Source organism: Rhea pennata, chromosome 2 (genome assembly GCF_028389875.1).
Source record: "Rhea pennata isolate bPtePen1 chromosome 2, bPtePen1.pri, whole genome shotgun sequence".
NCBI lineage: Eukaryota > Metazoa > Chordata > Aves > Rheiformes > Rheidae > Rhea > Rhea pennata.
Genome location: NC_084664.1, coordinates 125889352 through 125904781, shown reverse-complemented (window position 1 = coordinate 125904781; position 15430 = coordinate 125889352). Strand labels below are relative to the sequence as shown.

Sequence of the window (15430 nt, the reverse complement as noted above, 5' to 3'; positions counted from 1 at the left end):
TAACTTATTAGTTGTTACATACTGTAGTGATTAAGATGACTATGCACCCTAACTTTTTTTTTTTTTTTTTTTTTTTTGTATCCTTGTTTTTCCATTTGGAGGTTGCTAGATATGGTAGATATGTAACTACTTGTAAGACATGCCATAATGCCTGTTTTACTTGGTTTTTTTATTTTTTGTTGGTTAGTCTTTTAGGGAAGCTTGTTCTTGACAGGATGTTGAAGAATTGGTGCTTAACATTTAAAGATAGATATTTATATTATTTAAAAATAATTGTATTACAGATGTAAAGAATATACTGTCTCCCATAGTTTCAGTTAGCTTCTGCTTGCAAAAACTGACTGTTACATGGCTGTATCACAAATAGCTGATAGTAGCTGGGATCCTGAATGCAAAAAAAAATCATTTTATTTTGTATGTTAAAATTAAAATAAATGGCTTGTGATAGGAAAGGATGAACCTTACATGTCTCCAGTAACAAAAGACTGAAGGGCAGTGAACCTTCTGGTCTAATTAACCTTGAACTTAATAAAGAACACACAGTTTTTCAATGGTAGCATAATATGCCACAGCAGTTGCATGACAGAATATGCAAAGCGAGTAATCGATGTATTTTGGGCTTTTTAGAAAGAAGGGAGAGAAAATTATGTCTTTTTACTAAGTACCTAGATTGAGGATCCCACGCTTAATTGCTTACCTCACACCATTTCAGGAAGAGAACTGTACTTACTGTGTCGAAAGCCGCTCCCAGCAGGCGCTAAGTAACAGCATCTACATGTGCCGGAGAATCACCCACAAGCGTGGCAATATAGTCTTCCTACTCAATGCATTAGTATTCACCTCCATTCAAGATTAGACTGCTCATGAACATTATTTAGTAATAACCAAGATTTGAAAACATGTCTATTTGCACCTGTGAGGTTGGGCAGTTTACCTGAATATCCATGTCATCTATGGTAGATTCACATTCTGCAAAATCTGATCCAGATTTAGATAAAACGATGAGAAGTACAAACCGAAGCTGGAAAAACAGAGAATCCCACATGTGGAAAGTATAGCCAATACTGAGGTGTATCAAAGACAGCCAAAATGGTGGCTATGAGAAAGCTTGTTCTTCTCTACCTATTCTGAGTTGGATATCGATATGAAAGTTTAATGGTGATGCTTTGGAGAAGATGATTTTTTCTCAGCGCCTCATTTGGACTTAAATAGGGATTCCCAAATGTGATTTGGCAACTGTGTTCCCAGAGTTCAATCAAGTACCTAAATGTTTCTTTTTGTGTAATATTTGCATTGAACTTTTATCTTAATTACTGTAGTCCATGTTTAAAATGTTCAATAAAACATGTAAGTGTTGAGTATACTACCTTACAGAAGGAAAATAAATTAAATATCTAAACCTTCTGAAGTGCTAAGCTTATCAGAAATATTAAGAGTTAGCTAGCCTCCTAAGGACAAATGTTTTCAATCCTTCAGGAACTAACCCGTGAAAAAGAGTTTGTGTGCCTGGCGACAGGAACCTCTTCATGAACATGGATTTAGGGGCAGATTAATGCTATGTCATAAGCAAAAAGAAAACATGCTGTTCTTACAACCTTACAACCTTTCTTATGGTATATAATCATTGACTTGTTTCCTTAGTGTATTTATAATAATTTTGATAGTACGTGGTTAAGGGGTATGTAACTAGCCTGAGCTTGTACATCCTGGTCTGCTGACTAGACAATCCTACAGGAAAGTTCACCTCCTATAACTGTCTTTCTGCTCTGTTCTTCTAAAACTTTCTTGATGAAAATACCTTATTCTATTCTACCTGTCTTTAAGGTCTATATCTTTTCCCCTACTTCAGCATCATTGGCCCATAGTGCTGGAATGCTCACTACAGGTCTACATCAGCTAATGATCCTTCGCCTTTGCAATTTTTCCTTCTAAATTTTGGCCTGCACTATGGCACAGCTTTGTGATGTGGATGAAGGCAAAAGTGGGATGTACAGAGGCAGAGTTGCTATGGGGAAAGAAGTTGCTACGGGGAAAGAAGCACAAAAAGACGAAAGGTGAAGATATGCAAACAGGTGAAGCAAAGAAATGAAAGAAGAAATAGCAACAAGGCAGAAGTGGCCTCACAAGAGAGATTTTTTCCTTCTTAGTTGATTGGCATCGCACAATAAGATGGAGACTATATAATCTCTAAAAATACTGATATATAGTGGAAAAGGGTTTACTCTGTTCTCTGTCTGCATATGAGACTGCTGACACTGATAGGAGTTTCATCATTCTTTAAAAGCAGTGTGTCATCCTGATTTGTTTTTCCCCATTTTCTCTTTCTGTGTTGCTGGTACTTCTAGGTGAGCTAGTCAGACATTGACCTATGTGTACTTAAACAAATCAACCTGTTTGCAAGGATATGTGTAAGAAAGAAAACAAACGATAGAGCAAACAGATGACAGAACAAATGAGGCCTGTTTATTAGCTTTGTTTGTTCAGCAGCAAGCCTGAGACCCACTTTGTAAAGATTTTCTAGTTTTAGTGCTTCCTATTATAGATAACATAGCACTAGGTACACTGAACATGTACTCATGTCCTCACAGTGAAATACTAGAGCAAAAAGAAAACGTGCTGTTCTTACAATGCAATTGCAGATTGCAAAGGAAGAAAATGCTGATTGTAATGGTGAGCAATTTTTTTTTCTTTCTTCTTCTTTTTTTTTTTTTTTTTTTTTAAGAGACGTTTACCTTAAGTGAAATGTACTTATAGTAAAGAGGGTTATGGGTCTCACTGGTATTTAGATCTTGTGTTGTGACTTTACAGAACAGTAGACTGAGTAGCAACCGAAGGGTCTATGGCGCAGAAGAATGCAACTTGGAAAGAATATGAATTTGCACTTGTCCTGGGGCCCCACCACCACAGCAATATCACTGAGTGGCCTGGGCTGCATCTACAGGTTGTGGTCTAGACTGGAGACTTTTTTCCAGGCTGTCAGAAAGCAAGCCCGAGTTCTAGACGGTCATATCTCTCGAGAGAGACATAGTGTATGTCAAGCTGCATGTGAAATAGGAAAAATGGATTCTATCATGCCAAAGAAAGACTTTTACAAAAGAAATGGACTACAAGAGACTTTCAGTTGCCCGTCTACCTCAACCGATAAAAGCTTATGGTTGTCCTTTTCTTTTTCTTCCTCCTAACTTTGTGTTCTCTTTAAGTGGCTGGAGAATTCTAGAAAGAATTCTACTACTGTCAAATACTGAGATGGGTTTCACTTAGAATGGATCTTTTTACAATTTTCTATTTCAGACATGGAGCAAACAATACAAGAATACTTTGTTGAGCTCTGGAAACACAAATTTCACTCCTGGTGCCAGTATGGGATGAGTGCTAGCAAAACCAGGAACTCCATCCAGGGTTAAAGACCTACAGGAAGGCTGTGGTAATACTTCCAGTTACAGGCTACACTGGGATAGAAAAGCTTTCTGTTTTTAGGAAAGGGGAGGGGGAAAGGACCTTTTTTGTTCTGTTTTCCTTTTTCTTCTGATACAGAACAAAACCTTCCAAGACTTTTTCCTAGTTCAATTCTTTGTGAGAGAAGGGAGAGAAAGGGTGGATAGGTCTATTGTGCAGTCTCATCTCTACCGATCTAATTCAATGTGGAAGTAGTGCTCTAATATTGAAAGACTAATTCCTGAAAATCCCATCCTTACAGGAAGGATTTAGTTATATAAATCAAACACTTTCTCCTAAGTACATAATACGGTAAGAATACTCTAGCATTATTTCTGGTAACAGGAATGAATCTCTTGAATGGGTCAAACTACATAAGCTTTTTGTCTGGCAATCTGCCTTTTTTGAAGTTGTCATAAAAATGGTTTTGTGTATGACCATATTCTAAACAATTACAGATGAAAGATGGATCAAGGACACACATCTTGAGGGACTATTAAATGTATGCAGGCCTTATCAGAAACAGAAAGTTATGATGAGGTTTAAATGTACTTCAGCTTTCTCTAATGAAGGATCTAAACAATCTGGCAATGTCTCAAGTTCATAATGTTTTGGACCATCAGCAGAGTTTTAAAGAAGTTGTCAAAAAGATAAAATATTCAGCACAACAAGAAGTGTTGTAATGGCTCAAGTTTATAATTCTAAAGTACTAAAGAAGAGACCAGGACTAGAAGTGAAGTAAGTATAGGTGCAGTCAAATGACTGAGAATAGTGATGAGCATTCCCATGAAAAACTCATTCACAAAATCATCAAATTAAGAGAGCAAAGAGGAAGTTTATATGAAATCATACCACCTTGGCAAGAACTGCATATTGCTACCTTTTATCAAAGATGTCTGGCTTTTGGTGGTATGTTTTAGTCTCACTCCTTTTCTTATTTAAAGGGGGAAAAAGGAGGAACTACCTGGAAGGTATTGAGCAAGTACTGTGAAGCAGTGATCACTTTTTTTAGGAATTACTATAGTAGAACATCAGATTCAGCTCTTTGTCTAGGATTTGCTTTCCCCATGCTATAATCCCTGTTTTCTTCCTTGCATGCTACCTTCCAAGAGAGCTTGCCTTTCTTACTAGTCTCTGCCATCCTCTTTTTGACACTCAAGAATTTCACCTGTGCCACTTCTGTGCTTAAAGCAACCTCTCTTGCCTTGTGTCCCACCTCTAAAGCCTTTCCCAAATTTTGCTTGTTTTTGTGAAACCTCTAAGCTGTTACCATCTTCTTAGGTATGCCGCTTGGGAACTTCAGACAACCATACTCAGAATAATCAATCTGATACAGAAACGTTTTTTGACTTTAATTAAGGGTGAGTTTTTTTGTGCTGCATCCTCTGGTGATATGTGGAGACGAAAGTGCGGCAGGAAACGTGGAAAAAAATAGCCAGAAAAGAAACAAGACAAATGTTACTTGAGACAAACTGATAAGCCTATTTTTACTACATCCTGCCATGAGAAAAGAACATAGATAGTGACTATCAAAGAAAAAAGACAAAATGATGCCAAGAAGACAGAAGGGGCTGGGGTACTCTAAACACTACTGAGATTTGCAGGACTAGTTCTTCAAGCCTCAGTGCCTAAATTTGGCTTTCTAAATAGGACACAGCCCAGCCTCCCTTCAACCACTTTCCTGCCTCACCCCCATGGCCCTTCAATCAAAAAAAAAAAAAACCTTCCTGCTCCTTTTTTTTTTCACAGAATTAAACTGAAGCCTATGTGCATTATGTCAAAGCACATGTGCAAGCCAAGCGGAGTGTCATCTCCTGCTATGCAATCAGAGGAGTCGGGTAAATGCCTTCTCCTGCTACAGCCGTATTATAGTGGCGAGGAAGCCCTACCACCCTGGCTTCTTTAAATTTGTACTGGACCTTCATACCGCAATGGTGATACCACAAAACAGAGATGGGAGACAAAATGTGATTCAAAGAGCAGAAGCAGAGGCTTTTGAAGACCGATGTTCTACCATTTTTAATGCCTTTTTCTCACACCTGTAACTAGTTCAAATCTGTATCAAGATGCATTCTTCCAGGATAAGCACTCTTCAAAAACCCATTTTAGGTATACTTTTCCTAAAAGAGCCACTGAACGGGCTCTATGTCCTTTTTTCCCCCTTGCTTGCTACTCATCTCTAGATGTGACAGCCACCATCTCTTTGAACAAGGTCCTCCCACCCGCTTGTCATTAGCGACACTTGTCTCTAATGAGCAGTGTGAAGCAGTCCAATTTCTTTCCTTCTTCCAGCCAAATTCATTCATTTTTGCTGGCCACATGAATGAAATGCTGGCATCAAAAATTCATCCATCAGTCTCCTGTACTATGGCATTACAGCTTGCTACGTGGCAGAGCGCTCCGCTATTACGTAGAGCATGTAAGATATTCACCCCATGAGGAACGGCTAGGGCCAGAGGAAAACGCACAAGGTCCTGTCCTAGCCAAGGAATGGATAATCTGCCTCCAGGTAGAAACGGACTGGACGCAGTCGCACCACCTGGAAATCCATTCCTGAAATGCAGCCCGTGTGGACCAGACCGTCCCGCGGGGCTGATCCCAACGTTGTCAGGGTTTGTGCTAGCCCGGAGAGTTGACAGGATCATCCTGGATTATCTGCCAGTCCAAGGAGGGGGACGGAGGACCCCGTAATCTGGATTCGAATCCAGCATTCAGAGGCGCGCTGGCAGCTCCGGAGGAAAGGGGCGCCGCCCGGGGTGCCCGCCCGCCCCTTCCCCCCGCAGCCACAGCCTCGGGGCCCGCCAGGGACCGGGCCGGCCGGGGGCGGCGGTCCCCCGCGGGGGCGGCGGGCCCGCGGTGGCCGCCCGCCCTCCGCCTGCCCGCGGCCGCCGCCGGGCGCGCCCTCGGCCGCTAGGAGCCGCCGCGGCGCCCGCCCGCGGCCCGGCGCCGACCGGCGAGTCCCCGCCTGACCCCGCGCTGGGCGCCGCCGGGGCGGGCAGCGGAGAGGCGCAGGCGGCGGGGCCGCGCTGACACCGCCTTCGCCTCCGCCTCCCGCCGGGCGGCCGCGGGGCCGCTCCCGTCGCCCGCAGCGGCGGCGGCGGCGGCAGCGGCGGGGGAGAGCCCCCTGCGGCCGGTGTCTGTCAGGCGGCGGCGGCAGGAGGAGCTCGGCTGACACGTCAGTGCAGGAGCGTTTAACCCCGCGGACACCGTCCAGGAAAAAGGAAGAGGCGAACCCGAGCGGGCGGACCGCGGCGGCGCCGCCGGGGCAGGTAGGGGGCAGCCGGGCGGGGGGTGGGGGGCGGCCGCTCCCGTCCCCTCCCCTCCCCCCTGCGCGCGCGCGCCCTTCGGCCGTTGGGGCGGTTGAGGGGCCGCTGTGGCGGCCGGAGCCGCGGCGCCCGTTACATAAGCACCGGGGAAGGAGTGTTCCCGGGGCGCCCCGCTGCCCCACCGCACGGGCTTGTCAGAGGCTAAGACGCCAAACCGTGTTCTCGCCGCCCTAAGCTGGACCTCTTGCGTTTTTGCAGCCCTGCAACTTAGGAGGGCTTCTCTTAGCCTCCTGCGAAGTGTTTTTAATTTCGCCCTCCCGAGCTCCCTGCAGACTGAAGGAGGAACTGAAACTCTTCGCCCAAACCCTGATCCCTGTGGGTGTAAAGACTCGGCTGACAGGGATCTAGTTACAGACTAGGGGCAAAGTGCTCTCAGATGCATAAGCAAAAACAGAGAAATTCCTACTTTTTATCAGTTAGCGTGATTTTAGATATTATACTTGTAAATAAGTTGAAAAGCCATTCTGCATTTCCTCTCATATTCTTTTATCTTCCTCCCTCCCAGCAGTGTTGCTTGCTCCAAGCATTCTTGCCCTCCTCCTTTCAATATGCTTCTGTCTGTATGTATACTACTCTTTCATGTTTGCTTTAGTGGCTGGAAGGGTTTGAACTGTGAGTGGCAAATCTGGACAACACCAAACCCTATTTCAGTTCCACCACCTAATTCTATAAACCGTGGTGCTGAGCTGGAAGCAGACATTTAAGAGGAAAGGAGTGGCTTTGCATTTAAATTTGGAGCACTTGAAAGAGCCCTTTTCCAGGAAACCCTTTTCCAGTACCTCAGGAGAATTGGGGAGAGCCTGTTTTACCTTGCTTGCTCAGTGCCTTGCAGAGGAAAGGCCGTTAGTGCGGTTTGAGTCTGCTTTTTCTCTTTGCAGTGAGATCTGGGCCAGGGAGGTAAGGCCTGGAATGGCCTCTTTATCCCTTTAAATACCTTCTCTATGAGAGAGGGTTGGAGGCAAGGAGAGAATTAGGAAACTGTTTTTCCTTCCTGTGGGGAAGGACTTAGAGTGTGTTTATTTTCCGCACAGCGTTTGCGGGACGAGATAAAGCTGTGATGTGAACTTAGAGGGTTTGCGTTAGGGGAACAACTAGTGGAACTTGAAAGAATATCACACAATATTCACCTGTATGACTTTGTAATAGTTATAGGAGATCGTGCACACAACTTTTGTATGTTTTTTCTTTCTGATCTCCTTTGGCTCAGTTCTTTCATGAACATAAAGAGCTTGAATAGGCGCTTGTTGGCAGTGAAAAACTATTAGCAGTCTCAATCTCATTGTAGTATGTGCTACACCCTCCTCATTACACGCCCTGAGCAGTGAAATTGTGCTGAAGATGGTATTGGATGTTTGAAATGGATGCAGCTGTGACTTGAATTTAATCTTATTTCTTATTAATCTAATAAATTCAGTACCTATAATCTTAAAAGGGAATTAAACACTGATTAAGAAGATAAGAGAGTTAAGCGGGACTGGTATATGCGAGGTGCATCCCGAGTATTGTAAGACTTGTAGTTTATTCATTTCATTGTTCTGAGGGAAGTTTTTGTTATGATAATCAACAACTGATTGGAATTGTTGCTTTTTATTGTTACTGTCTGTATTTTTATTCTTTAAGAATAGACACTTTTGTTAAGGAGCTTAACAAGGCTGGATGTTTGCATCTCATTGAACAGAGATCTTCAAAGGACCTAAAGGGGATGTTAGTTGCGTAGTTCATAGCCCACTCTGCTTATAAAATAATATATTGTAGGGAGCTAGTTTACTTCAAGATTTCAGATGTGGGCACTTTAAAATTACTAGCCTTTTAATTTTTTTGACTTGTTTAAAGTCAATCCACAAGTAGGTGGATAATTTGACTGTAATGGCATATGTTTAAAATAGTCATTCCTGATTTTCAATATGCAGATTTTTTTTTCATCTTAGGTAGCTGCCAGCCTCCAAAGCTGACTTGATCCAGCAACAGGTACTTCAGTAGAATATGCTGAGTGCCAAAAATAAAGTATATTGAATAAATGTCACAGATATTAACAAATAAAAATAGATGCATAGCAGCTCTTGTCTCCCCTGAGATCTAAGATTTATGATGGAAATCACATGTCATTTGCCATTTTTATAATGCCATACAGGCTAATTGCAGAATTTCATATTCATCATTACTGTATAAGAGAGTATGCCAAATCTTATTTTCTATCCCATCTATTCAGTTTAAGCATCTATTAAGCTGTGATCCTTCAGCTAAATCCACACATCAGGCCTTTCCTGCAAGATCTTCCCTATATCCCAGATCACTTTCCAGGTGGCTATTTTTTTATAATTTGTATGTAAGTACTATGGCACTTTTATCCTTGGATATGAGGAATTTTATATACCAATGCCCAGCATTTCTGCATATAAACTGAGACTAGACTACAGCACACATTTGCAATTATAAATGAAGATTTATTTATTTCTGGCTGTCTAACTTGACATTTAGAAAAATGTTATTTCTAAAGAGTGGGCACTTCCCAAAAGCCAAGTCACTGCTGGTTGTTTTTGTGACTCCTTTTTGGATGTTCATAAGTCATTAAAGACTTTTATTGCTATGATTTTTTTTCGTGTATTCCAAGAAACTGGCATAAGTAATCTGTGTGTTTATACAGACTGAGCTGTAGTAAGGCAGTATGTTATTTTGATTTGAAGTTATCGCTTTGAATGTTTATATTGAAATATGTGTTTTGCTCTAATTTAAATAGTATGTGTATGCTAAAATAACCTGCAAGGCAAAAGTTATACTTTCCAAAAGTAGAACTGAAGTGTTCAAGAATACTGTGAAAACACTTAAAGGTGTTAATGAGGTTCTTGCTTACATTCCTAGTTCTCAAACATACTTTATACACCCAGGTTTTCCAAACCACCTAACAAAGTGTCTGTCTGACTCTGAAAGTGTCTTAAACTTATTGGATTTCCCAGTTTAAGCAGAAAGTTCTTAAGCGCCTTATCTAGAGCTGCTGTAGTGAACCATCAAAGCCCCTGGGAGATCAAGAAACTAGAACACCTGGCAAGCATGCTGTAAATACGCAGCCTGATAGAATCAGTTATGTCCTGAAATGCAGTTATGTGGGCTTTCTTTTTAAATTATGGCCAGAAGAGGAACCAGAGCTCACCTTTCCATAATAAGCTAGTGGTGATGGAACTTGTGTAAAGCATGGACAGCATTTTAGCAGTGGAAACCTGGGCTCCTGGTCCCTGAACCCAAGGCATACAAACCAGCATGTTCTCCCACCTCCACTGCTGCTGCACAAACTGGACATAGTGAAGAAGAGGGCATGCTCCCCTCTTCCTTTTGACTGTAGCCATCTCATGGAAGGTGAAACAAGTTGCCAGAGGCTGAGATGAGGGAGCACCAGAAGGAGCGTGGCTCTGGTACAGCAGTCTGTGTGCTTTCCTGGACAGCCTTGCATACCTTGTAGTACTTGGTTGCTGATGGTGAGACTGTTAGCAGAGGTGGGAATTTCTATAACATCTGCTATGTTTCTCGAGAGGAGCAACACTTGTTCAATTCTTTTAAGAACAGAATTGGCCTAGGAACCTAAGCTCTGAAGTTGAAGTAGAGGCATGTGTTCGGTGTTTCCTGACAAGAAAGTCCTCTTTCCAATGCAGAAATCTCCATCCTGGTGCACCTATTGATAGCCGTGTGATGATACCAATTTTTTATTATGCAAGTGTCTAGTTCTTTGCATAACTGATCCAATCCACAGGTTTGGGTGACTATAACCTGAGCTTTAACTCTGGTCCCTCATCTGGCTGTGTTGAGAATCTTCTTCCATAGCTTTTTAGCAAAGGGAGGAACAGGAAGAAATAAGGTTATATCTTCACGTGATCTTTTTGTTTGGGTCTTTCAGGCACTGCAAGCATCATCTGACAAGGAGAGGGGAATTCCTCTCTTCTCTCATGTATATAAAATGCTTTGTTTTACTGGTACAGTGTTTCTTTGTTTTAGGGCAGGAAAGCACCTGTTGGGGGCAAGCAGGAATGTGGTAAGAAAGATTTGGTGTCTGAGTTTATTTCAAAGCTTCTTTATTCAAAGAGACATCACATTTTATTTGTTCGCAGTCTTGTCTGAAACTACAGTGACAACTGGCAAACTGCTAGTGCTAAGTGCCTCGCCAAATACTATTGCAAAATACTGCCCGCTGCAGAAGTTGCATAACTTTATAGACCGTTACATTTATCTTGGAGAAAATTAAAGGGTATCGAATTCTGATACTTTGGCTAGAATGTGCTGTTTAGGCTGGGGCAGGCTTCAGCTGAGAAACTGGATTGACATGTTTCCAGCTGCGTATGAGGCACCCAGCATGCTCTTTTGCTGCTGCTTTCTCCTCCAGTTTGTATCACTAGTTTGCTTTCAACTGTACTTTTCCATCTCTTGTTTGCTGTTGTGAAACAACTCAGGGAACAAGATTATTTAAAACTTTTTCATTGGACTGTTAAATGCAAAATAGTGCGGAACAGACTTCAGACAAAAGAAGTCTTCACCCCTGATTCTGGACTCAATGCAGGTACATCAAAATAGATTTGTAGTGTCCCAGGGAAATATAATTTGTATTTGAGTATCTACTGAACAGTTGTGGAATTGTAGTTACTCTAAGAGTTTATATTTATCTAAGTAACATAGAACGCAAAATCTGATGTATAAATACATGCAAAAAGTTTGCAAATTCTTGAGGAATTTGTTTAGTGTTACAGTAAGGGATGAGATGGAAACACAGTTCTTTTTTTTTCTGAAGTTCCTTGATGACCATTTCAGTGCTCAAATTGAAATTTTAAAGAGAAACTGGGTGTTCTAGAAAAAGCCTTGTTATCCTGCAGTGTTCAATGAAACATTGCTTTACAGTGAAGTTTCTGAATTCATCTAGGAAGATACACTAAGGGATAAGTGCTGCTTAGGGCTAAATCCTACAATTTAGTTAGAAGGGATCTTGGAAGATAGCTAGTGCAACCTCATGCTCAAAACAAGGTCAACACTGAGTTCAGAGAAGGTTGCTCAGGGCTTTGTCTAGTCAGGTTTTGAAAATCTCCCAGGATGGATACTCCACAGCTCCTCCAGGCAACCTGTTCCAGTGGCCAGTTATCCTCGTAGTGATTTTTTAGGTTGTTGTTCTCTTCCTCTCTCATATATAGTTGAAACTTTCCCTTTTTAATTTATGACTGCACTGCACTACAGTAGAGTCAAACTCTGTCTTCTTGATAACCTCCTCAAAGGTATGGAGAGGCTGCTGTTAGGTCCCCCTGATGCCTCCTCTTCTCAGGCTAAACAAGCTGTGTTCCTTCAGACTCTACTAACAGGGCAAGTGTTGCAGCTTGACCATCTTTCTTTTGATCACTGTTGTGCCCTGTGTAGTTTCTGTTTAAGTACAGGGATGTGGGACATGCATTTAAATTACAACCTGTTGGTCTGCAGTAGTTTGATAGAGCAACTGTGTATTTAGATTGTGATAGTCTAGATTTAGAGGATTTAATATTAGATAGATAATTTTTAGAGGGGGGCTTCTCAAGTGTTATATGTATATAAACTGGGATCGTTACCAAGCTCGTAATTATCTTTCATACCAAGTTTAGTAAATAGATAAGAGCTGAGCATTCAGAAAATGAATGCTTTTAATTCTCTGGAATTTCCATTTTATGGTATATATTTTTACTTTAATGAAGCATAGAATAGGGACAGGAAATAATTAAGGAGTAAAAAACTGATCTTTTTTTTTTTTTTTTTTTTTTTTTTTTCCCCTCTGTGGGTGAGATTAAACCTTACCTTGCAACGGAAAGATACATTAAGTCTGGAAGTTTGGAATGCTGCTAAAAATAGTAAGTGGAGAAAATCAGAACAATTCAGAAGTAAAAGCTACTTGGTAAAAGTTCCCAGCCTGCCATTGTCAAGATGCACCATTGCTTCATAAAAGAAGAGCATATAACATTAATGAGTATATAGCAATGTTTTATGAGAGGTAGGAGGTGAAATGGAAGGGGGTTATCTAAGTCATAGTAGATACTGGCAGCCTAGAATATACTTGCCTCCTGATTTTTTTATTTATTTTTTTTACTTTTTTCTCACAAATATTAGGCCATCCTATTTCTTAATGTATCATGAGTGCTAAGAGATTAGCTTAACACCATTTCATATAAATAATTAATTTAGCTTGATCAGCTTCATTTACAAGGGGTTCTGGATTTTCAGAATAGTAGGGAAAGCTTAAGCAGTGTCTTAACATTAAAACATTTAAATTTGGAAAATAAAAAAAAACAGTCTTTGCCAAAAAAAAGTCTGTTTTCTTTGGAATTTTGGAATTTTCAAGCATCCCTTGAAAAATCATGTGATACTTAGGACAATGACAGATAAAACATAAATTACGTCATTTTGTCGAGCATGGCTTATACATTCATGAATTTTCAAGTTTGTTAATATAAAGTAATTGTGTCAGGAAAAAACTATGCTGTTTCCAACAGTATTTTACATCTTATGTATGTGTGCATACATTATACATAACTATAAAAGCATATGCCAGATAGATTGGTTTAACTGAAAAATTCTGAAGAAAAGTGGAGAGATTGGCTGGTTCTTTGGTGCTCTTCATGTTAACTAATATGTTATGTGGTAGATGAATAGGATTCTTTATAGAATTATCTAAAACTAGGCACTGATTATTTGAAACAAAGGGTTTCTTTAGAGCAAAGTTTAAGCTGGCATTGCCATGAATCCTAGAATTATTCTACATTTAAATGAGAGAACAGTGATGCACTTGTACTTGTGCTTTGAACAGTACAGAGCTGCTGACCAGAGATTGAGACACTGCTGGGAAAATCTTTCTAGGTTGACTTGCTTCTCTCTTTAAGCAGATAATGAAAAGCAAAACTAAACAGATGCTCTAAATTGCACTAAACTCTTCTAAAAATAGTGTCAATTTTTTTGGAGATATGAAAGTTTATTTTGGCAATGCATAATCCAAAAATCTATGGAAATCTCAGTGCTCTATAGCAATTTGAACATGTACTTATCCTCGGCTTTGCTTTGGGGCATTTGAGGTATAGTGTGTAGCAGCTAAACAGTATCTTACTTGTCTGTTAAAAAGCTGAGGAAGAAAGGGTGAGAAAGAGAAAATGTTTACAGTAGTTTTCTACCCAATTAAAATCAGAAGGCAAACTGAAATACAAAGAGTTTATATATATTCCAAGCCAATTAAAAAGATGTTTTACTGCTTGGATGTGAAGTTACACATTTTTAAACTTCATTTTATTTTCTGTTTAGAAGAAAACCAGAAGTTTGACTTAACCTCCCTGATTCAGAATACCTTTAAGTTTATGATTCATTTAGTTTTGGTTGTGGCATCTGGGTATTTCAGCATCTTTTAAGTGAATTGACTGAGACTGTTAGAAATTTATAAACTGTCTTAAAATGGTTTATAAAACTGGCTTACTTTCTGGTAAAATACTCTGTAAGAAATGCCTGTCTTGCAAAGGTGGTGTTGCAGCACTAGCCAGTTAGAAACCTTAGTGAAGATACTCTGTTTATACCCTTAGTTATTTTTCCTGTTGGTTAATTATCTAGGAATAAAACCAAAATTCTGTAGCTGCCCTCAGGTATAAAAATGTGTCCAGAATTTCCATGTAAACATCTTAATTGTATTTCATCTCAGTTGAGGTTGGGATTTTTGGATTGAGGTTCTTGTATGTTTGTTTACAAAAAATTAAAACAGGTAGGAGAAGGAATGGCATAATGTTTTGCTCAGAAATAAAGCAGAAGGCTTGTCAGCGTGTGCAAAGAACAGTTTTATATTTTACATAGAAACATCACTTGAAACGACTTGAAGGAAATTTTATGATCAGCCACTCAGTCAAAGTACAGATACTTACTCAGGAATCATGTTGGATGTGTGACATGCCCAGATAAAGAAACAAAATAGTGTTTGACAAGGATTTGTAGGTTCTGGATTTTTCAGAACTTACACTGGCAGTTTCTTAGCTATAGAGCAGTGGTCCCTTGAGGACCCGAGGTTGGTCTTGTATCTCAGAATAAACGGATGTTTTTCAAAGACAGCTATGCATACACAAGTGTGCAGGCACACAGTTTGACCCTTTTTTAAAATTAAAAAAGTTACATCATGAAATAAGGACACTGATAAGAAATTAGGAAGTGACAATGAAAAACTAGAGCATGCTTTGTCTTAGTTATGGTTAGGTTACTCTTTTATGGCTAGAGGACTGGAAGACATTGATGACTTGGATGCCTGACCTTTTGTTTTGTTTCTCCTATAAATAGTTGATTGTCATTAATTGCTGCTGCTATATGAATGCCACTGCTGGGCCTTGGACCCATCTGGTTTGGTGTAGGGTGAATCCATGTTACTGTGTTAGTTCAGTAGCCTGCTTTTGAAGTACATCATCTGATCCTTTCCACTTAAGCTTTGGTTCACTTTCGTGGGGAAACACACCGTGATTGTGGGGAGCATGCACAGGATTCCTTTCAAAGGAAGCCAAACTGGAGAATGGACTGCAGGGTGTTTCCAAAGCCTGCAAACCACGAATGGGCATTCAGGCCATATGACCAGACTAGAGCTGGCTTGAAGCAAAACAAACAAATCCTGCCACACCAACATGAGTAGTGTGAATGTCGGGTCCTTGGCGTCAACTGTT

The 15430-nt window shown here is 40.6% G+C and overlaps 1 protein-coding gene across 1 annotated transcript in view; it reads left to right on the top strand.

Moving 5' to 3' along the window:
• Positions 1–6507: 6507 nt before the first annotated feature.
• The window catches only part of SGK3 (serum/glucocorticoid regulated kinase family member 3), a 62043-nt gene continuing 53120 nt past the window's right edge, over positions 6508–15430 (top strand). Inside the window, exon 1 of the mRNA XM_062568195.1 lies at positions 6508–6704. The gene's annotated coding sequence lies outside the window, so the exon portion shown is untranslated. The remainder of the gene's footprint in view (positions 6705–15430) is intronic.